Source organism: Ursus arctos, unplaced genomic scaffold, assembly GCF_023065955.2.
Source record: "Ursus arctos isolate Adak ecotype North America unplaced genomic scaffold, UrsArc2.0 scaffold_4, whole genome shotgun sequence".
In the NCBI taxonomy this organism is placed as follows: Eukaryota; Metazoa; Chordata; class Mammalia; order Carnivora; family Ursidae; genus Ursus; species Ursus arctos.
This window is the reverse complement of record NW_026623056.1, coordinates 19,986,490-20,011,001: the sequence shown is the minus strand read 5'-3', so window position 1 is coordinate 20,011,001 and position 24,512 is coordinate 19,986,490. Positions and strand designations below refer to the sequence as shown.

The 24,512-nt window shown below is 43.9% G+C and overlaps 1 protein-coding gene across 29 annotated transcripts in view; it reads right to left on the bottom strand.

The window, feature by feature from the left end:
• Positions 1–24,512, bottom strand: part of LPP (LIM domain containing preferred translocation partner in lipoma) — a 655,397-nt gene that overhangs the window by 559,365 nt on the left and 71,520 nt on the right. For 2 of the 29 annotated variants that reach the window (XM_057306896.1, XM_057306897.1), the window contains 2 exons: positions 2,429–2,644; positions 1,774–1,967 (listed from right to left, as the gene is read on the bottom strand). The exons of the other annotated variants lie outside the window; for them this stretch is intronic. The gene's annotated coding sequence lies outside the window, so the exon portion shown is untranslated. Of the gene's footprint in view, positions 1–1,773; positions 1,968–2,428; positions 2,645–24,512 lie in introns of those variants that run through there. 29 annotated transcript variants of the gene reach the window in all.

The window sequence follows — 24,512 nt, the reverse complement described above, 5'->3', positions numbered from 1 at the left end:
TTGTTTCTATTTTTTACCTTCATTAGAACACAATAAATGCCCACAAAGGGTAATTCATTCATTTATTCACTCATTTATTCATTTTTAAATAAAGCTTAATAAGTACCTACTGTGAACGAGCTAATATTCTACCAGGGCCTGTCAGAAACTGTAACGAGATGTCAATAGTGATGTGGTAGGAGAGGCATATGGGATAGATCTCGCCCCTGCACCCCACCCCGAGTCCAAGGAACGGTGGAAGCCTTCCTACAGAAGACACCTGCAACACAGCAGGCCCTCTACAACAATCTGTTTAAGGAATGAATGGAGAAATAAATGGATGAAGATGTATTTGAGTTCAGCCTCAAAAGAATGAGTAAGATTTGGATGGGCAGAAATGAGAGCCCCCAGCTCACAGATGAGGGCCACCGCAGCACACAGGCAGGGAAACGAGAGGCGCATCTCAGGAATGCCCAGAAGTCCAGTGCAGAAGGGAAATGCTACCAGTGGAGGCACTGAAGAGGTATTCACCTGACAGACTAAGACCCTGTAGCACCTTCTGTGTGATGGATGACCTAGTCACGGGTGCGCCTTTACAAATACTAACTCATTTAATCCCCATAACAAGCCTGCTTCCATTTCACAGGGGAGGAAACCGAAGCCCAGGGAGGTTCAAAAACCTCCCCAGAGAAGAGGGCTGGCAGGCGGTGGGGCAGCCTGGCTGCAAACGGGGATTCTTACCTCCCCAATTAATATCAATGCCCTCTGGACGGTCCTGGAGGGCCAGACCGAGGAGTCCAGGCTTTGCTGTATAGGCAAAAGGAACCAACTCAAGGTTTGGGGAACTAGGATAATAGGGTCACATTTAGGGAAAATCATTTGCATAATAAGATTTATCAGAGCTCATGGACGGATGAGAGAATAACAGATGAATCAAGCTCACCATCAGCCCCTCCCTGCCCCCCCGAGCCAGACCCACACTTCTAAATTGCTGTTTCGTCGTCATGCACATAGTCCAACAGGATATACAGTAATTTTTCTCTGTGTATGCTCAGACCCTGAAATTTGATTTTTTATATTGGAATAGTCTGTTCCCTTCTGGTTTCCGGGCCAAAAATTCCATGGAGCCTGCCATGAGGGATGGCATGGCTGCAGTCGGCGGTGAGTGGCCTCTTAGTCCGGCCGAATGCTCCGAGAGGCAGCATTGTACGTGTACTGAATAGTCACAAAAATAGCTCGGCTAAAGGACACAGGGGGAAAAAAAAACTGCACTCTTTAGAACTGACGTGTTTTTCCTTTTCTCTCTCTACCACTGCTTCTATGACCTAGTAAGGAGGTATCGCTGTAGGAGAAGCACCGGGCCAGAATTCTGGAGGCCTGGGTTTGAGTGTTGACTGCCACTTGCTTTTACATGTGATCTCGGACAAGTTCTAGGTCTCGGTCTTTCTGTCTGCAAAATAAAAGGCTATGCTCAACTACAGCGGTTGTTCCCCTGTGTTTGAGAGAGAGAGAGTGTGTGTGTGTGTGTGTGTGTGTGTGTGTGTGTGTGTGGTGGGGGAGGAGTGTCAAAACAGATATAAGTGCATTTTGGTCGACACAGTCCTGTTTTTCATCTTAAATCCAAAATGTTCTATAACGTAGAGCCAAGAACTAGGGTGTGGAGGGTGAGTTTGCTATGTGGGGTCCCAGAGCAAAACAGATAAAACAAAACAAATAACATGGCATAGTGGTTCCCTGTAAACGGTGAGATAGGTAATTTCCCTTTTTTTTTTTTTTTTTAGACTTTTCCTGTACCTTCGAAATTGATTAACTTGAGGGGCCCTCCAAAACTTGAAGAAGGATTATCACTGAAGAATGGATTAGGGGAGATGTTCATTGCATGCGTTCTCCTCTTCTGCACTGACCGAATTCTCTTCGGTGCTTGGCCAACATTTTTTAAGAAATAATCAAACTACAGCACTTAAAAATACAAGACAACAAGAGAAAACCTAAAAAAAAGAAGAAAAAACAAAAATAAAAACTCATTCCCCAGCACCCCACCCCCACCCCCAACTTGCCCAAACACGTTTTCTAAACACTAATTTTCCTGCCCTGGCTGTGAGGGTGTGTGGGGGGGGGGGGGGGCGAGGCCTCATTCCTTAAACTCAGTGCTTCCCTTTTTTTTTTCCCAATTAGCTGAAATCCATTACTCCGTGGTGACAAGTACGGTGAGGACAGTGGCTTCCCTCACACAGCTGTTGCTGAGGCACAGCTGGTAAAAAAAAAAAAAAAAAAAAAAAAAGACTGCGAGCCCTTTGTCAGTATAAGGTGCTTAATCACAGAGCAGCCCGCGAAGTCCTCTTGAGGGGCTGTAGCGACGTGCCCAGTATTTCTGTGGTTTAGCCTCAGTGATGACGATGACGATGATGGCAACAACAACAACAGTAATAATAACAAGCAGCTAGCTCACCCGCTGGCCACACTGGCCTTGCCGCCAATTAGTAAAACTACAAAGAAGCAGACTCCTTTCCCCAAGCACAGGACACTCTACGTCATCACATCCTAGACCACAACGGGGCAGGTTTTATTCATCATAGCTGGAGGTATTACAGGTGATTTTTCTTCTCATCTTTCGCTCTCATCCCCATTTTCTCAATCTTCTACATGAGAATGCATTGCTTTTATACTTCAAAAAAAAAAAAAAAGGAAAAAAAGAGGATCATTTTTAAAGACCTGTAAACAACCTCCACCATAAATAAGTCAGGCTCTCCTTTCACAGAGTTTAAACATGAGCCTTTCTCACCCGTGAGCCCGCAGGGATATTCTGTAACTAGGTCACCGGATTTCACTCCATCCCGGTGTACCTCTCCAAATGTTCACCAAAGCCACCAATATCTCATGAGGTTAATTTTGGACAACTGCTGAGTTGAATGAAAAGGAACACATTCAGTCAAAAAGCATTTAGGGAATGCCTCTGATAGTCTTGGCACAGCAGGAGACACCAACATGAAGGGGCTGCCCCACCCTCCAGAAACCTATAGAAGGGTAGGAATTAATACACACGCATAAATAAGAATAGCTCAAGGTACAATGTGATAAGTTCTAAAAGAGTTCCCGCTCAAAGCAGTATGGGGGTTCTAGGAAAGGAAAGGTTATTTCTAGCTGCTGGGATAAGGGATGGCTTCAGGACAGAGTTAACGTCTCAGCAGGACGAGAAACGCCAATAAAGGCAGGGATGGGGCAGCTCCTGGTCCCAGGTACAGTTCAGCCAGCTGGAGACCAGGGGCAGGAAAGAGTGGCCTTCATTCTGGAGGGAAAGACTGTGCCAGACAGTCACGAGGACACAGGATGTCGGGCTGGGGAGCTGGGGCGTGCTTCCACTGGGGTGAGGCGCACAGTCTCTCCATGTGTCTGGGTGTCACAGTGACCTTTTCCCCTGAAGCCATCCCTTTACATGCAGTAGTGAATTAAACAGTAAACAAAACAAAAAAAGTAAACAAAAAGTAGAGACAACAAATAACCTAAGCTAGTAAAAATAAGCCACAATATGTTCTAGAGTAAAATCAATGGGAGTGATTGTGAATACCTTGCACACTAGAGGACACACCCTCTCAATGATGAAAATCTTGTTAAGTGTGGGGAGAATGCATTAGGAGGGAAAGTGGCAGAAGTCAGGGGCACCTGGGTGGCTCAGTCAGTTAAGCATCTGCCTTAGGCTCAGATCATAACCCCAGTTGTCCTGGAAAGGAGTCTGGTATCAGTCCTGCATCTGGCTCCTTGCTCAGCAGGGAGCCTGCTTCTCCTACCCCCACCCCTGTTCTGCCACTCCCCCTGCCTGTGATCTCTCTTTTTCTCTCTCCCAAATAAATAAATAAATCTTAGGGGGAAAAAAAGGAAGAAAGAAAAGAAAAGAAAAAAGAAAAAAAGAAGCGGAATGGAAAAGAAAAGAAAAGAAAAAGAAAAAAGAAGCGGAATGGAAAAGAAAAGGAAAGAAAAAAGAAAGGAAAGGAAAGGAAAGGAGAAAAGAAAAGAAAAGAAAAGAAAAGAAAAGAAAAGAAAAAAGAAAAGAAAAAAGAAAAGAAAAGAAAATGGCAGAAGTTGTGGCTCTGTCTTTTGGTTGTTCCCAGTGATCTAGTCCAAAGTGGCTCAATCTCCTTCTCTGGAGGCACGAATTCAGCATCTGTATCCATTCCTATAACACCCTCTCCACAGCCTGAGCCACCTCAAAAAAGCACAAATGCTTTTGGTGAGCAAATTCTCCCTCTCAATGGAATGATAATATCATAAGATTGGGGATTCACTGGGGTCAGAAAAAAAGCATACTGCATCAACAAAAGAGCGAAGAGGACTTTTCTGCCTCTACAGCATTGGTTCTTCTCCCCGGCTGAACATTATTATCCCTTGGGATACTTAATTTTTAAAAATGCAGATACTCAGGGCCTCATTCCAGCCCTATTCCAATCAGAATATGTAGAGGGGGGACCCAGGCACAGTTACCATTACACAGCTCCCCAGGTGATTTTCACACGCAGCCGGGGTTAGAGTCACTGCCGGCAGTTTGGGTAAGAATGCTCAGAAGAAAGCGAAAAGTCAAATAAATGAGAAGAACTGATGGACTGTTCAGCTCAAGCTCAAAGTAACCCCTAATCACACCTCTTTCCCCCTGATTGGGCCTTTATAGGAGGGTGTCAGGTTCCCCTGAGGCTGTCAGCAGAAGCCAGGGGAAGGTCACCAGCATCATGTCATCAGTGAAGGTAGGTGTTCGCCTCAGAACATGAGTCAAGGCCACCGGGGCAGTTAAGAACCCGCACCAGCCCAAGCGAAGTCCTGGGAGGTACTGTCACGGGCTGGGGGGGAAGGAGGAGTGTGCAGATCTCAAGGTGCAGCCATCAGTCCCGTGGCAGTGTAGGGGAGTAAGAAAGGACTACGCTTTGCAGTTAGACACAAGCTGGCTCTGCCCCTTTCGAAGTGAACTTAAACAAGTGCTTTAATCTCTCGGAGCCTTGATTTCCTTATTTGCAAAGGAGGAATTAGAATGTATGCCTTGCATATTCTTTTCCTTTTAGGACTAGGGATGATGGTGTACACAGTCTGGCACACACGAGGTGCTCAATCAATAAATGCCAGGGAGTACATTATTATTACAATGATTAAGCAAATAAACCAACCTGAAATGGTCTCCAAAATTGCATCCCATCACCAAACCAGGAACTTTAGACAAAAATGAGAAACACGTGTGGTAGACAACCAAATCTGTATCTCACAGATCAGGAAGAAGCATTTATTATACTTCCAATGTCAACTAAACCCCAGCCTGCTTAACCGTAGATGTCAATGTATTGCCCTCAGTCCTGCCTCTCAGCAATTACAAACCGGCTCAGACTTCAAATGTCATTAGGTCTCACCTTTATTCTATCCAGCCCTTATCACACCACAGAGTGATGAAGCTCTGGCGGTGACGGGACCATCATCCTCACTGTGCCCATATGAGGAAACCAAGGCTTACCGGAAAGTGGTTAATTTCAATTAAACTTGGAAGTCAGTAGTCAGAATAAAACTATAAACACAACACTAATTAATAAGTTTACCAACACTGCTCATGAGACAGGCAGTATGGAAATCACAAGCCTTACTCTGGACGTGCCACAGTCAGCCCTAGAGCCAGGACCAAAAGCCAGGTCTGTGGAATCCCATCCCCCAGGATGGAAAAGGGGTCCAATGCTCAGGCTCCACCACCACCGGGTACCCCTGGACATGAAGGCCCTTCTCTTCTCGAAGCTGCAGGTTCCCTTTCTTTCATGAGATGCTCCTTGACTTCCTTAAGGATTACTGGAGAACTAGTGGGTGGTGACCATGGAAACCATTAGTTCCTGTCTGACCTTGAGACACGTACATGTTGCCTTCCGGCACAAAAGCTTAAAAATCCCCTGATGAAAGATTTGTACCCATTACCTGCTTGCGTTAAATGCCAACTGAGTGTTAGAGTCAATATTCAGCCAAAGCTAAGGTTGAAATCTATCAGCATCATTGTCTGAATTTCCTTGATACAAGAATAAATAAGAAATTTCTTGGTGTTGCAGATAACTGGTAATTGATGCTGCTGTGCAGGATTTTGAAGGTTTTCCTGATCAGGAGACGTTGAGGACAACAAATTCGGCGTTCTACTTTCAATATGTCTTCCAAAAACATGTGAAAAATTCTTAAATACACCTTTTTTTGTAAAGATTTGTGGCCTTCAGTAGACTTAAACAACTAAAACTAAAAAAAGAGATCTTCACGGACATTCTTTTTAAATGTTATAAATGCAACTAACCGTTACGTGTTCACTTGGACATGAAGTGTGTGCGGTGGGGAGCAGGCAGCCAGGAAAGGCTTCCAGAGAAGAGAACACGTAACCCCAAATGCAGGCTGCAGGCCCTGAATCTATGAACACCATCGGAGAAACTGGTGCTCCGCAATGGCATGACAGGTGGCCACGTGTACAGGAAAAGCCACAGATTTCCTGGCCTTTCAGAGCCAGTTTTGAGTCTCAGTCCTGCGACTACTACCTCTGTGACCTGGGAGAGTAACATAAAGTCTCTGGGCCTCAGCATTCTCATCTGTAAAATGGGGTGGCGTCTATAGTGAGTGCATCTTGGAAAGACTATCCGTGGTGCCCAGTAGAAGCTCCTAGAACAGACCCCAGCTGTGGATACGGCAGTCCGTACCTCCTTTGCTCCTCACACACTCGGTGGAGGAGCTCGGCCTGCTAGAGAAGCACCCTGCCCTACGAGATGGTTCCTAACCTTGCTGCGGAAGCAATCAAGAGGCTTTCCACATCTCCATCAAGGCAAAGGGCACTTTCCCAAGAAACCACGATAAGCATCATACTAAAGTAAGCCGCTCAAACATTTTATAACTTCTCGGGCTTGAGGTAGGAGTGAGTCAGGATGTGAGGGTGGATCTGTGTTTACCCAGCACGACATGGAGGAGAGACGCTGTGCCATGACTGGTGAGTATGGCTGAGAAAGCCAAGGCCTCCGGGGCAGCTGAACAGTTAGGTATCCATTTCTGCTAGAAGCCCTGTGGGGAGGTGACGCTGCAGGAAAGTGACGAACCTTCGGTAACGGTTGCCCAGGGGAGTTCTGCTCAGTCAGCTACACGAGCCTCCTCTCTTACCTGAGGAGGGGCAATGAAGGAATTCCACCCACTGTGTCTGGTGGGGATGTGTTTGTTGGTGCCCCAAAGAGGAAGCTGCTGGTGGCGCAGGGAATATTCTCCTTTACATCCTTCAGCCCCTTTGCTCTGACTCTTCCTTCCCCGTGCACTGCCTCTGCCAACCAATCCCGTTTCCACAGCATCCAAGGCAGAGCACAGACACTGGCGAGCCGATTAACGCAAAGCTCTTGCTCCCGGGCACGTATGAAAAAGGCACCGGGTTGATCCTGGGCTGCCTTTCGCGTCTGACTAATGCAAACCGATTTCCTCCCCTTCCCACCATGGAAACCATGATTTGCTGTTTTCAAAAGGGGGGTGGGGTAGGGAGTTCCAGGCCTAAAATGATGAGGACCAGATACCAACCATGCCGACCATACAATCAAGGGAGGCCCTGTCTCATAATTGGCAAAGACTTCCAAATCACCAGGGGCAACACCCACTGAGCTGGTAGAGTCTTACTGAATTCTTCCTACCCTTATAAGGGCAGCTTCATCTGCTTTGGCTGTCACCTTCTTTTGTAGTTTTGGAATACATCATTTGTAGCGTTGAATTTCTTAAGAACAGGTGGGCAGATCCAATTCCAGTTTAATGCCTAGTCGCCTAAATTCATCAGGCAGCCACTGAGCCAAAAACATGTGCACAGATGGCCCTGAACAAGACCCTGGAAGTACAGGGGTGAATGAAGATGCAATCGCTGACTCGTGTCACACAATCATTGGCCTTGTAGGCACGAAGTAAAGGTTAACCATTCCGTGTTGCAATACATAAATATTACCAATATTAACTGTGATGTTAAAAGTACAGGACATAATTAACAATGGAGAACTGGTTTAAAAAGGAAGCCCCAGAGTAGCAGGCTGCGATGTATGCGTGCACACACACACACACACACACACACACACACACACACAATGGAACACTATTCATTATCATGTACGTTGGGGCAATAGGATAACTGGCAATCTAGATTTAGTTCCTAATACTTTCTTTGTTTTCCCTATTTTCTACAATGAAAATTTGAATAATTATATTCAAAAAGAGCATCAATAAAATGTTGAAAATAAATAAAGCACACTAATAGTCTCAGAATTCCGAGTTCCCAAAGGTTTCCTGTATTAAACCTAGATATTTGACGCCCTAGTCCCTCACTCCAAAAATCCATGCATGTATTTCTGTGTGTGTGTGTGTACATGTGTGTCGGTGTTACATATATGTATGCTTGATACTAATTAACCTAAATTATGGGATCCTTTGTGGGATCCTGGTTGGGTGGAGGAACACTGAACAAGCTCTGGGAGACAGGGGGTCATCTTTCAGAGCCGCTGAAACCGGAGCACATCAGAGTGGCTGCTGATCAGAAAAGCTATTCAAACACAGAAGATGCACGGGGCAGAGAAAATCAGCAGCCGTTTGGTCTGGAAAAGCAGAAGGGCAGACCTCTCAGCCACAGGCATTGGCTTGTGAACGAGCTGCCTGTCCAAGGGACAATTCTATGTGCCTATTCCTGGGGACAAGCAGCAATAGCTAAATCATTTATCTAATAAAGATCCGTGGCTAAACTTTATACCTCTAGAAAGGCCAGAAACGTTACACACATAATTCTTTGCAAATATGTTCATTTGCTTTGTTGAGGAACTATTAAAAACATCCATTTGGAAGGGGAAACCAAACCTGAAACACTGCAACAAGCTAAGTGAGAGCCGACAATTCCAAGCTCAGAAATACTCAATGAGCACCTACTATATGCCAGCCACTGTAGTAGATGTTTGTACTATAGTAAGGAGTCCCTGCCTTCAAATAGCTTAACTCTGGAAGAATTTAGAAGGAAACCATAAAAACAAAAAGTAGATGTGGAACGCTTCTATAGAACATGCTACTGCAGCCCTAATAAACTTGACTGTGCAGGTCAAACTATCAAAGCTGCTATTGGGTGGAGGGGTGGAGGCAAATTTGGGTTCCCGATCAAATAAATCTGACAAATTCATGCTATGAGCTCTGAGAAGTTCTACAGCAAAGCAACATGTCTAAATTTGCTTAAGCCGACATTCCCCAAATGTGTTTAGCCACAAAATCCCCCTTCTTGTGGAAAATCTATCAACAGATCATAGAAAACTAACATTTACCAAAACGAAGCTTGCAAAATGCACAATAATGGCTGTGCCAACAATGATAAAACTCATCAGGTGAGTTCTATTTAAAAAAAGACAGGAAGGTTCATTATGCTTTTGATAAAAATTAACAGACTTTTAAGTATTGACTTTTGAAGGTATGAAAATTTATTTGGAATTCTTCATTCCCCAAAATCTAGGAGACAAAGATTTTGGTATATATCCCAACTTGCTAGAGAATTATATCTGTAAAGCCAGGCCCTCCCAAACCCCCAAAACCTTCAGAGTCCACTGCCCACCCAGTATGGCTACGGGCTTCCCGCAGAGGCACCCTGAACTGGGCAGGTGGCAGAAGAGGGCACAGTGAGTAATCAGCATGTGACCAGGTGCTAGAGACAGGAGACAGAGAGTCACAGGTGCTCCCAAAAACGTATGCCGCCAAGTTCTCATAGTCTATTTCAGGGAAGGGGAGTGGTTATAGATACTGCTGACAGGAGGGAAAGCACAGACAACCCCTAAACCCCTCTTTTGTTTTAAATGCTTTTCCTGCTAAATATGCTAATCCATTTATCAATAAGAGAAATGGATGGGAGAGGTTGACTTGTAAAAGAAAAACAGTTGAAAACAGAGTTGAAAGTCAACAGATTTAGGTCAACACAGTCATTAGCTAGCCAACACCCCATTTTCCTCTGATCACCCTGTTCCACTGGTCACCACTGTTCAGTCCCCTTCACATCGAGTCGTGGTGTGCATTAAAGAGTAACCACCAAGCTCAAATCACAGAGACAAAGAATTTTCTCGCTAAATGGTGTTGGGACACATAGATAGCCATTTGGATATGGACAAAATTAGATCCATTCATCACATCATACACAAGAATAACCTACAAATGAATCAGACAGCTAAATGTGAAAAATGAAATTATACAGGCAATGGAAAATAACACAAGGGAACATGGCTGTTGAGAAATGCTTTCTAACCATGATCAAAAAAACCAAGCAATGGAAGAGAAAGTTGATAAATCCATCTATATAAATATAAAAACTTTTGCATTACAGAAAAAAAGCACTGTAAGTAAAATCAAAAGACAACAAAATGGGGGAAATACTTATATTTCATAAATTAAGAGCTAATTTACAAAGACATTTTTAAGGGGGAAAAAAGACCACAATCCAATTGAAAAAAGTGGGCAAAATCTATGAACAGACAATTCACAAAAATGAAATTTATAAAATTAACAAATATGGTCCTTAAACACATGAAAAAATGTTCAACTTTATACATAACAGGATATATGCAAATTAAAACTACATCAAAATATCATTTCTCACCCATCACACTGGCAACAATTCAAAAGCCTGACAATATGCTGCGGTTGAGAATTCTGGTGAGACACTCCCACAGAGAGAAATTTGGCACTATCTACCTAACACAACATTCCTCCTTGACCCAGCATTCCCACTTTCCAGAATATAGCCTGAAGATAAATCTCCACTGATAAGAAAATAAATATAAATAATACTATCCATTGCAGGAAACCGATCTATGTCCAAGCATAGATCAGTTGTATAAGAGAGACAGAGAGAAAGAAGGAAGGAAGGAACAGCAGAAAGACTGAAGGAAGGAGGAGAGAGAAGGGGAGAGATGGGAAGGAGGGAAGGAAGGGAGAGAGGAAGGGAGAAAGGGAGAAAGGGAGGGAGGGAGGAAAGGAAGGAAACAGAAAGAAGAAAAGAATTTTTAAAAAGCAAAATGCAAAAAGGCTTATTTTTATAGTATGTTACCTTTTGTGTAAGAAAAAAAGAAGTATGGAAATACACATAAATCAGGTTTAAAAGAAATACACAAAAGATAACGAAGAAAACAAAAAAGGCTGGTTCCCTACAAGAGGCAGAGGGAGTACCAGGGTGGAAAGAATGTTGAAGGGAGTAGCACTTCTCTGGGTATATATTTTTGTTTAGTTTTGACATTTGGAAGCATGTTAATGTTTTACTATTCGAAAAAATAAAATTAAATCAACAAGGCAAGGGTGGGAAGGAGGAAAGCTAAAACCAAAAGCAAACTAAAAGAATTAAACCCAAATATATTTTAAATGAACAACATAATGACACTAGGGGATTAGGGGGAAGGTCCATAAAGAAAAAAAAAAAAAAAAATTTCCTGGGGCACCTGGGTGGTTCAGTTGGTTTAGCATCTGACTCTTGATTTTAGCTCAGGTCATGATCTCAGAGTGCAGAGACTGAGCCCTAAAGGGACTCCATGCTGGGTGTGGAACCTGCTCAAGATTCAACCCCTCTCTCTGCTGCCCCTTCCCCCAGCTCTCTCTCAAAAAAAAAAAAAAAAAAAAAAAAAAAAAAATTCCCAAACATAGTATTTGACAATAAACCCCCAGTCTTAGGCAGGGTTAAAGTTGGGGGATGGGCATCACAAGCGAATCCTGAACTGTTTTTAAGCAGGCTGATTTTGTATAGTGCTATGAGGTAAAAAATTATTGTTATTATCATTATTATTATTTGTGTTTTCATATATTTTTTTCATCCCTATAGGGGCAGGTATATGTGTATATATAGGTGATATAAATATATATAGATGCACGTATATACTTTTATGTGTATAATTTCCTGGCTCTGGACATCGAAAGGGCCTATATGACCAACGGCACCACTGTAGCCATGAGCACACCTAGCACTCAAATCATGGTCCCTAATCCCATTTTCCACTAAAAAGAACAGTACATATTGAAGAAATGGTTGATTTCAGACCTCAGGCAGAGACGACACAAGATGAAACCAGAACCTCTTTTTATTCTAGCAGGTAAATAAATGCTAGCAACAACAAAGGCGGGAACATACCACAGAGAATCTAAACCCAAAGAAACAACTGACTAATGCCAATGAGGAGCATGAGAGGACTGAAAAGAAGGAGCCCTGTATGCCTCAAACCTGTCCATGCCACCAAAGACAAGGAGACACCGTGGAAATGTTCCAGAGTGAAAGAGACAAAGAATCATGACAACTAAATGTGCACGACTTGATCCCGGGCTGGACTCTGTACTAGAGGGGGAAATGCTGTCAACCGGACAAAGTGACACCACAGAGGTAGAGACATTAAAATACCAGATCAGGGTTGGCATACTGAACAGGATAACCATAGTGCAAACAGGAAGAGACAATCCTTATTATTAGGAAATACACACTGTACTTAGGGGTAGACGACTGTAATGTATCATGACACATGCCGCTTACTCTCAAACACTATAGAAAATAATCATATATAATATTTATGTAATATGTAATATATAATATATAATAGAAGAGGGAGAATGTAAATAATATGAAATGTTTTTTTTTTTTTTAAAAGATTTTATTTATTTATTCGACAGAGATAGAGACAGTCAGCGAGAGAGGGAACACAAGCAGGGGGAGTGGGAGAGGAAGAAGCAGGCTCATAGCGGAAGAGCCTGATGTGGGGCTCGATCCTGTAACGCCAGGATCACGCCCTGAGCCGAAGGCAGACGCTTAACCGCTGTGCCACCCAGGCGCCCCAATAATATGAAATGTTAACAACAGATGAATCCAATGAAAGCTTGGAGTATTATTTGGACTCTTCCTATTCTTGCAACTTTTTCATGTTTGAAATTATTTACAATAAAAACTTAAAGAAAAAATAACCACTGAGAAAGAGAAGGAAAAAAATACAGTCATGAAAAACAGGCTTAATTTTTCAGCAGGATTTGAAAATAATAAATAAATTAATCCCAAAGTAGTTCATTCCATATAATAGTTGCATGCCCATGCATTTCACAGCAACACAAAGAAATTTGTGTATTTTAATTTCTTAACACAGGAAAGGATTCTATACTTTCTTTTTCTGGAACTCCTGGGGACGACACCACCTAACACATCTAAGGCCACCGTGGATATGTAACCAGGGCTACGATTACAAGACTTGTAGGTCAATGCAAGCCTCTGAAATTCCAGTTCACATTTGCAATCTGAGTACTATACCCCTTCTAGAAAGAGCAAGTTTAGAGTTAGAAGATGAGCTGTATCTAACAAGCTAATAGCTAGCATCAATTTTTAAAAATCTGTCAGCAGTGGCCTTTGAGGTTAAGTATCACCAAATGGATGAGCGAGGAGGGGCAGGGAGCCCTCTTTTTGTCAAAATATGGATCACGTCACATGTGCTGCCTCGCGCTATACACCTGAACTTCCCAGCAGAAGGAAAACTTAGTGACTCAGGCCTTGAAGTTTCCTTCCTGGATAAGTTTAGAGAGGAAAAATAGAAAGATACGAAGGTTAGACATTATGAGGTCAAGAACCATCAACCAAATGGAACTTGATGTTTAAACAGAAAGAGGTAAAATATCTGGGAAGGCAGCAAAATTCTCAGCCCTCTGATTCCAAAACAGGCTCTGCTGACTGAGTGTGTGTGTGTGTGTGTGTGTGTGTACTGCAGCTGAATACTAGGTATTGTTCCCTTCCAAAAAGCATTAAAATATAAAGGTCAGTTAGCTTAAATGGTATTTTATTGCACATACTTTAAAAAGACCTTGGACAATTAAAGCAATGAAATAGATTTCTTGCTATCATTTTTTAAATGTTCTTAGAAGCATAAAAAGAAGGCACGTCCCCACATAAAAAATGTTAACTCCTTCTCTTCCTTTACGCAACGTTTATTTCAAGGCCTCCCAGAACATATGAGCCATTTGAGTAGAGTCTCCCAGTGCCTCTGTCCTTCAGCAGTTTTCACTGGGGTGGCCGGGAAGGGATGGCCCAGCAGTGCCAGGGTGGCCCACAGAATAAGATGGTAATCACGAGGCCAGCAAAGACCTAGGTCAAAGATCAAGACCAGATCGGTGGTTCTCCCAGGAACGAACTTAAAATAAGACTAAAGCTCAAGGCCCCACCCACAGATGCTGTGACAGCAGGTGAGAAGCTGAGGGAGGGAGACTTCTGTTGTTGGGGGGGGGGGGTGTATGTGTGCGTGTGTGTGTGTGTGTGTGTGTGTGTGTGTGTGTGTTTAGTTCCTCTGGAGATGTTGGTAGGTGGCCCTGCTTGTAAACCACTGACCTAGAAGATTCTAAACTCTTCTGCAGCTTCTAAGCTCAGGAAAAGCTTCAACCTTCTGCGGCTTTACCATGTCCTCAGACTGACACTGACGGCATCATTTTATTTCTCACCCTGGTCCAGTGTCCACAAAGATAAAATGGCATAAATGACAAACCAATTTCGCTAGTCTACAGCAAAACGTTAATACATTTTAAAGTACTTGGCGTATGTGAATATCAGTTTTTATTAACTTCCTTACATAATACATAAAACTCTTCCTTAAGTTTTCAAAGGCATTGTGCTCCTAACAAAGGGATTGTACTCTGAAAATCTGCCCTGACCCTTTTAACCCCATCAAAGTACTTGGCAACTAGTATCTTGGCTGTGGGTTGTGCTCACAGAATCCCAGATCCCAGGGTAGGAGAAGTTCTCCAGAGATCATCTGGAAAACCCTCTGATTTCAGGCAGAAAAGAGATCATTACCCCATTTCACAGGCAGGTCAAGCGAGGCACACTCAAGACTCCGCACTCCACGCTGACACGCCTCTCTGATTTCTGAAGGTCAGAGACCTTCCTGTCAGGCCTTTATGGCCGAATATAGTGCTTGTTCTGGTTAACGCGGGTGACCTGAGACAACCAGGGTCCCCTCTCTAGGCCTTGGTTCACTAATCTCAAGCAAAGCACACTGAGGCCCCATAACCTCTCATCTGAGACAGTAAAATGAAGAGGCATGCGATGTCAATAAATTGTTAACTCACTAAATGGATTAGTGACTTCCAACAAGATATTTAATGCAAGAGGGAAAGAATCCCCTATAATTAAACATCAAAACCTGAGCCTGGGATATGAGAAGGGGCAGAGGATGTTAATCCCAAGTGAGAGCACTGAATTGCAGGGTGTCTACTCCCCAGGGGCTTCTGAACATTACGGAAGCTGACGGTTACAGGGACTTAGGGGTCATCCAACCCACTTAAAGGGCAGAAAAATAAATAGATGCCTAGAAATATCTGTCTGTTCCCAAAGCTCTCAAGCACCATGGATTTAATGCCAACGGGGGAAAAAAAGCCGTGGAAATTGCCTTTTCCAATAATCTCCTTTTAGAGGTAAAGAAATAATGAGGAATAAAGAATCTTACTCAAGATAACAAAACAATTAAGAAGCAGATAGAATACCCAAGGATATTCTAACTCATTTCTCCATCTGAAAATCCTCACATCACGTCACACTATTTTATGGTATCTGTCAACACATAAAACGGAAAACCGACTATACAGTTCAACAATTACCATCACGAAACAGAAATCTTGGAGCACCTAGGTGGCTTAAGTCAGTTGAGCAACCAACTCTTGATTTCAGCTCGGGTCATGACCTCAGGGTCATGAGATCAAGCCCATGTCAGGCTCCATGCTCCGCAAGGAGTCTGCTTGAGATTCTCTCTCTCCCTCTGCCCCTCTCCTCACACCTTCTCACTCTATCAGTCTCTCTCAAGTAAATAAATAAAAAGGGAAATAGAAATCTTTTTCTTTTCCTGACATATTAAAATTTCATAAGTAAAGGGCAAAGGGTAAGGGTAACACGATATATTTGCCATTATTTGTTTTTTTTTAAAGCAGGGCACACCCAAAAGCAAAGTTATTTTGACATACAAAAAATGTAGAGAAGGAAACACGGTTTTTTATTTGATTATTAAGTTAATTCTGCAGCCTTCACTGTATGGGTGGCATTATTATACAAGCTGGCTCCCAGGAGGAGGTGAAAGGCGGTAGGAGAGCAAAGTCAGTGGGATGAAATTATGAGAAAACACCAGCCCTGCCCACAAACTGTTGAAAATCACATGAGGCAGAATTATGCAAACAATTTACACTAATTCAAGCCTTGAAGGATGAATGTAAAGAATAAGAAAAAAATTGACACCAGACCAAGAATGAGACCCATCGTCACTAGCACAGCCAGCCCAGGGGACCCAGTGTGACAGGGAGGACACGAGGAAGAGCCGGCACCTACCGACCCCCCACGGTGCTCCATCAGAGACCCACAAATGCTCTATCTACAACCTCTGTCAACCCGTGACCAAGCAACACGATTTATTTCTACATGCGCTGTCCCTGCTCCGGACCCCTGGCTACCTCTCCTCATGCAATTCGACGAACAGCAGTTGACTACGTGCTGTGCTCCAAGCCCTGGGCTGGGCACCCTGTGGACGAAAAGAAACTCATCAGGCACAGTCCGTACCCTCAAAAACATTGACAACCTGGTGAGGAAACCCAGGATCACCATCCAGCGCTCATTCATTTAACTGACATTTATTGAAAATTTACTATATCTGGGTGCCAAGGGACACGCCCAGGGTTTAGAAACTCGCAGGACACGGCTGACTTCACAGACCGGGGCAGAAGACCAACACGTAATACCGAATAAGCAGCATGCGGTGATGTCAGGTCTAAAGCGAGGAGTGCGCACCTGGAGCTGTGAGAGGAAGTGGCTCGGAGGAGACGGCTGGGTTATCAGAAAGGCATGGAAAGGAGCACTCTACAAGTAATAAGTATACTTCTGACTCAGATACAAGGTCAGAGGAAATAGGCATCCGATAGAAACACGTGCGACACACCGTGAAAGGGCCCCTGGGACTCTTCTGAGCAAAGCCTGAGCTTGAGGGCAGCCTAGAATGTCTTCTCATCCCATTGATAACTCACAGACCAACGAGCCAATCGGACCTGGAGAAACGTCAAGGAGGTCACAGACGGGTAGTAGCAAAAGTAGGACTGACACCCAGAGCTCCACACGACAAGACGGTGCTTCTTCCCCAAGCCCACCCTGGTCCTCTGGGTCTCTGAAGGCGCTGGCCACGCGCAGCCATGCCACCTTGCCCTCCAAGGCAGTGGACTGAGGAACCACCTCACCAGGTGGCTTGGATCGTGGACAAAGGGTTCCTACCACGGCCAAGCGGACTTTTCATTCTCGTTGTCTTGGGGAGGCATGTTTGCTTTTAAGCACTCCCAAATGAAAAGCCATCCCCAGCCTTCCTACGGCCGTGTATGAGAAGATGTGGACCCGAATTCAGATTAGTGTCTGAATGAACATTCTAAGAACCTCCTTCTTCCATAGTGGGGAAACTGAGGCGCACTCATACCACAGGTCAGAGAGCACCTGGAAGAAAGATCTAGCACATCTTACTAAATGCCCCCAGCTTGGTGGCCCACGAGCTCATTCTCAAAGTCCACATTTTCTGTCCCCTCACGAGTGATAGGCCATCAGAGGGAAAGCGTGCTGCCAAAAGGAGACATTAATTAACCATATATTGCACAGACAGATTCTAAGAAATTTAGAAATAAAGAAAAAGAAACCATTTCAAAGTCTTCTCTCAAACTTCTCAAAGGTCCTTCCTGGCCCCTATCCTCTGCCTTGTCCCCCAAGGCCTTTGAGTTGCTGTCTCATTCAACCACCCCAGCTCCCACCATTCTATCAGTATCCACAGCAAAGGTGGGAGAGGACTGCCAATTTCTTGTGAATCCTGAAGATTTCCTTTATGAGTCATGGAAAACTGAAATAACTTGGGGGGGGGGGATGACTTGAGAAAGAAACACAGTTTTAAATCAGTTCCCACTAATTTGTTCCTCTGTGTGGTAGAACTCCTGAGCACAGGAAAAATTAAGTTTCTAGAGCTGACGCAAAAACGGGAGTTTTTGTTAGGTTGTGTCAATTGTCACCGTGGCATTTCTTATTAGGATTTTTCTTACTGTCATTTTTTTGTTAAATTAATTATAGTTTGATCAGTGTAGGAGCTATTTTGAATCCATGGGACTTTCCTCACCAGATTGTTTTGGCATTTTAAAGTCACTCACATTCAGGGCCTAAACAATATGGCAAGTATCTCCTTTTTTTCTCTCCTTTATACTCAAATTCTAAACAAAAGAACCATCTGTTCTCTCTTTAAAAACATCAGTCCTTGTTTTCATTTTTCCGTTAATAATAATGCCTCAAACCTATATCATGTCTTTCTGCAACTTGCCTATTAAAGCACTTTGTCGATACTGTCTCATTCATCGTCAACATCACCCCCTATAAACTGGGGAGAAAGGGGAAACGTTTACCAATTCTCCGTTAAACAAGTGATTTTCGGATATTTGATGAATCGTGAACAGACGATGGCATGTTAGCCTCAGAAGGGACCTTGGGGACATCATCTAATCCAGTTCTGGCCCTTTGATATGTAAAAGGGAGACCCAAAAGAAGAAGTCACTGCACCTCTATTTGTGTCCTTAGCTCCCTACCCCCGACAGAAAGCAGTGAAGGTAAGAACCGTGTCTTACCCATTTTTGTATCTCTGGTACCTGATGTGTAAAAAGTGCTCATTTAAATATTTGTTGAGTAAATGAGAATGTTTGTGAATAGTTCCACAGGTGGCTGGGGCAGGGCTGGGGTCAGAGTTCAGCAATCCCATCCTCTCATTAAGTGTGTTAGTCTTAATAATAGCACATAGATCCGAATGCAACAAGAATCGAGTAAAGACGCTGCCAACTCGGGGTTGGGGGAGGGGCGGAACAAGAACCAGGCCTGTGTCTACAAGTTGGACAAATCCAGTAGGAATCACCAAAGTGTGGCCAGTGGCGACGCTGAAACTTAACCCATGTTGGGGATGACTGTCTACCAGCCCGGCACTCTGTATGTGCTCCATGTATTTAGGGATTTGGTGGAGCTATTTCTTCAATCTTACCCAACTGGACGAAATGAGGCGTCTTAATGCCAGAGTACAGCATGTCTCCATACACCCAGGAGCCCAATAAGAGCATCCTCTACCCTGCGATTTGCCCTCATCACTCACTGTAATTCGAGAGCACCCAGAGTCTCGGGATCATGAAATCCAGCAGCCCAGAGTTTTCCAATGAGCAGAGAGGTCACTGAAATAAAAGCTTTTTTCCATGTGCCTAGCTGGAAATCAGCAACTCATTTGGCATGTTTGTCTTATTTTCAGAATGCCCTCTTCCCCACTGCTACTCCTCGAAGCTAAAGTAAAAATAAATTATTTCTTGGGGCGCCTGGGTGGCACAGCGGTTGAGCGTCTGCCTTCGGCTCAGGGCGTGATCCCGGCATTATGGGATCGAGCCCCACATCAGGCTCCTCTGCTGTGAGCCTGCTTCTTCCTCTCCCACTCCCCCTGCTTGTGTTCCCTCTCTCGCTGGCTGTCTCTATCTCTGTCGAATAAATAAAAATAAAATCTTTAAAAAAAAAATAAAATAAAATAAATTATTTCTTTAAAAGCGAGTTAAATGTGGGATTCTGCCATCAGAATTGCTTCTATAGTAGTAGTTCTAACGCAGTCAATAACTCCCTAAAGATTCCTCAAAAATCGTTTGTCCATGTAGATAAGAAAGCTGGAGGTCCGAGGAGAAGAGGATAAAACATTTTTTTAAGTCAAAGAAAAAAGAACTCAGAGCTAAAGCAAATTCAAGTATATGACAATGTGGTCTCACATAAAAGGAATTAGTTTCAGAGAGGAACAAGAACCAAATTAGTTACAAAACACAAAGAAATCAACATAAAGAAACCTTCAGACAATTCTGAGGATTTCTTTTCCCAAAGGGGGAGGTGCGAAAGGGTTGGTAGAGGAGAAGAGAGAAACGGGGGAGTAAGTCGAGAGACACAAACCCTAACACGCTGTGTCTGACACGGGCACGGAGGCTGCCGCTGGTGTCTGGGACTGTCCGGCTCGCTGTGGGGACGGCATGGACGGCACGGACTTCCCGGCGAACAGAGGCGCACAGCTACCCCTGCACGGACAGCGGGCACAGCAGCTTCAATGCGTGCTACGTCAACAGTCCTTTCCTTGCTCACCACCCTCTGCTCCTAGAGGCCTTCGGTGTCCAGGCTGTCCCCAGGGCCATTTATCATTCTCGCAGCCACTACACACAACGTGAACCCTCTCTCAGGACGTTCCTGACAAAGGTTTCCTTTTTCATACAGACAAACCTTCCTGCTCTCAGGCCGCCACCACAAATACCACCTTGGCCTCTGCATCCATACCCCAGAAACCCAGCATCCTAATGTTTCACAGTGAAAAGAGAAAGGGATGGGGCACCTGGGTGGCGCAGTCTGTTAAGCAACCGACTCTCGATTTCGGCTCAGGTCATGACCTCAGGGTCGTGAGATCAAGCCCCGCGTCCAGCTCCACACTCAGCGCTCCCTCTCTCTCTGCCCCTCCCACTCATGCTCATGCTCTCTCCCTCTTTCTCTTGAATAAATAAATAAATCTTTTTTAAAAAAATTAAAAATAAATAAATAAATAAATAAATAAATAGAAGTGAAAGGGTCCTACATTTAAGAATATATAAAAGATCCATAAAATGTTACTTAACTGGTCTTGATCTCCAACCTTAACTTTATCAGAGGCTCATTGTAAGTCTGTCATTGGGGAGGTCAGTGAACTAAGCATCCATCCGATGTCTGATTAGGTATCCGTGAGGTCTGCAAGAACAGAGAAGGCCTGCATTTGGAGCCCTTGCAGCCCCGTGACATTCTCCTCCTGCCAAAACCGTATCTCAAGAAAGAAGCCCAAAGCACGCAGACGGTCCATCTCACAGGAGCAGCCCCACTGGCTAATAGTAAATACGATTTGATAGTAATGACTGGTACTTCTCCAAATAAAAGTTTCTATCAAAGGATGCCGCTGCTTTGATATTCTAAGTACTCAATTAAAGTTGAACGATTTGGGGCAAGGCTCTCAACCACTCTGGACATCAGCTTCCTTTTCTACAAAATAAAGCAGTCAAATTCGGTAAGCTTTAGCCTTCCTTCTGGCTCAAAAATTCTGTGCCTAATGATGAAGTTCCTACTGCCAAACGGTCTGTCCTCTCCCTCCGACTACGCCCATCTGCACCCCAGGCTCTCATGCATGGCGCACACACGTATACACATACTCGTACACAGTCCACAGCTTTGTCAGGCAAGCTGTAAGCAGTTCCCACCCACATTCCCCACCGCTGCTTCTCTGCTCAAGACTTGATACCAAAAGGATTTTTGAGTTAGGTTATGAGAGGGAAGCGAGACACGTAGACACCATTTACACACAGACCTCACCTTGAGATGTCATCTTCTGTGGGTTCCAACAGTGTCTTCATCAGCCCAGGCCCCAGAGGTAGCCATCTGCCAGAGCTCCAGCTGCGCACATCCAATCTCTACCTCTCACTCTCTGAGACCTTAACTAAGTCATTTTACCTCTCCAGGCCTCAGTTTCCCTGAGTTTGCCAAAGTATCTAAGGATTCAGACATCCTACTCTAGAGCTCGGAAATGTCATTGTAAATCAAAGCAAACACCCACCAACTCCTCTATCTGGTATTGCTGTTGACCTACAGGCTCTCCGATAAATGGAAGTGACTTTTTGCATGATCTTGCACAACAAATAATAATAGCACATCGATAGGGGCAAATACTTCTACTCTGTGCTTGTTTATTTGTTTATTTCCAGGCTAAAGAAGTTGCAGGCACCACCTGCCATGGCCTTTGGAGATTCCACGATGCCCTTTTTTTAAACAATGGTCCAGAAGTTCAGAAACTAAAAAAGTGAGAGTGGAAACCACATGGTAAAAATATGGAGCCTTAAATATTGAGAAAATGATTTAGAAAAAATAATACCGCCTCCCTCTTTAAAACCCTTTTTTGTTTAACAATGATGACAGTAATAATGACAGTATATAAAATAATAATATGTGAGCACAGAAAATACTGATTTGCCTAGGATCCCTTTCAGCCGTGTAATCAGCACGCACAGCAAGACTGTAATACTCATGTTTCTATTTGTTGCCCTCAACTGACATGGTTGGTCGTTTGTTTTGTTTTAAATAAAATGAGGAAGCAACAAATATATTAAATCCATCTGCAAAAAACCCACATTTGCATGTGGAAAACAAATAAGTGGGTGCCTGAATGGGTGATTAGGCATGCAATTGCCCATCTGCCCCAGCCTCCCTGCAGGTGCGCCTGCCGCTGGAGCAGAGAGTCAAAAAGGGGAGTCCTCCGCCAGGGAAACCAGGACCCTTCGCATCTGGACTTGTCCTGAGCTGTGCACTGCTAAGCTCCCAGCTCCACCTACAGCCCCTGCATCCTAAAGCTGAAAAGCAGAAATACCTTTTGTCATCCTTTTGTTAGACTTCTGTGGATTCTCTACGTCACAAAGGCATTTTTTTTTCTGGGAATCTCCCATAGGTGCTTATTAGCAAGTATTTGTTGTTGCAATGGTTTTCATGAGCATGCGTGAGCGCCTCTCCTATATTGTTCCGCTCAGGCACTCCACTCCAGCCCACCGGCCTCCTCACTTTTCTAGAGTGTACCAAGCAGGCTTCAGCCTCAGGGCCTTTGCAATTGCTTTCTCTCAGCCTGAAACATTCTTCTCCTCTTGGCTTCAGCTTACTGCTTCACTTCATTCAAGTCCCCACTCATGTGGACCCTTATCAGGAAGAACTTCTCAGACCAATGAATTTAAATCTGTGTCTTCCCCAATCCCTGTGCCCTTAACCTGTCTTATTTTTCTTCTGAATATAGATTACAACCGAAATATTATATATTTATGCGTTAATTTGTATATGGTCTGTCTCCATCAAATAGAAGGTTTGTTCTAGGTTGATTTTGTTCACAGGACCTGGAATACTGCCTAGGACACAGCAGTGCTCAATAGTTGTTAAGTTAATGAGCCATCATTATTATTTGCAAACCACAGCCCTAAGCACCATAGGTCCTCTTATGGAATAAGAGGATTCATGCTCTTAAGAAGCTTCTATAATCCAGCAAAGAAGGAAGACTGAAAGTCTACTTATATAGCAGAGCTAAGTGATGCGAATATTCCACTGAATGTATAAACAAAGCACTCTGATAGAACAGAAAAAGCAAACCACTGACAGTGGGGTAGGGAGGGTTGAGGGAGGGCAACAGTACAGAATTCTCTGGAACTACCTTGAAAAACACAGAAGTTATTCTCAAAAAATACACTCAGTACAAAAAAGTACTAAGACATCCTCAGTTAGCCTGCTTTCCTTCATCAATAATGCTAAGTGAAACAAAAGATTGCCCAAGATAAGTCAGCATTTATGTGTGCCAAGACCATGGAGAAGGGAAGAATCACTTTCCTCCATAAAGTCTTCATTTTAAAATGGAATTATTTAAATGCACATAAAACGTGCCTTCAGAAAATTCCAGACTTTCAGGACAGGGAGGACCAACCTTATCCCATCAGTCTCAGCCTTCACTTACATACCTACATAGTGAAGTCATAACGCCTCAAAATGGCACATCCCACTGCTGGTCTACCCATAATATTAAGTCCTTCTTCAAATGTCTTTCTGTTGCTTCCACCCCCTGCTTGCAAAACTCTTTCTGAGGTCACAAAGAGTGAGTTCGTGTCCCCTTCCATGGCAGAGTTCCACTCTACTCCCTCCTCCTCCATCCCCTCTCTTCTCCCCACTAACCACTTCCAGTTCCTTCTTTCATCCCTCAAAAGGCTCTGTTTCCAAGCTCATCAGCCGTCCTAAACTTCCCTCTTCCTTTCCCTCCTTTATCTCTATCACTGTTCCAGGACCTTTTTTTGTTTGGAGCTGACCTAGAGTCCAAGCACTGTAGCATTCTGCTGAGAGCTAAGCATTTTGTCTGGGATCAGCGAGAGGATCCAAAAGATTCCATGGGTTAACTCTTTCAGCCCTGACCCAAGAAGACCCTGGCAAAGTTACCTAACTTTCTGACTTTGACCTTAAAATGCCATATCTGACATATATAAGAACTGTATAGGCATGACAACTCTTTGGAAGTAAAGAAGACAAAGAGGTGAAAGGCATCTCCTGGCCCTACCCTATCTCAAGGACATACAGATTTGGGGGAGTCTTGTGCCTCCAATAAACCACGGCCCCTCTAGTCTTATGTATCTCAGCTTCTCAACTCCCACAGCCAGCCCGCATGAATACATGTGAGATTAGAACATACATTTTTAAGCATCTCTAAACCTGACATTGGATTCTAGCCACTACTAACTGTGTGACCTTGGGCAAGACACTTCAAGTCACCATATCAAAGCATCCCAGAAGGTAAAAGAGAAAGAGATCTCTAAATCACCTAGTCCACCTCTTGTACGCCTCCACCCTCCCTTCCCCAACCACAGCCATAGCAGATATTGCTGCACGATCGTGGACTCTTTCCTACTCTGTCAGGATACAGCTTCAG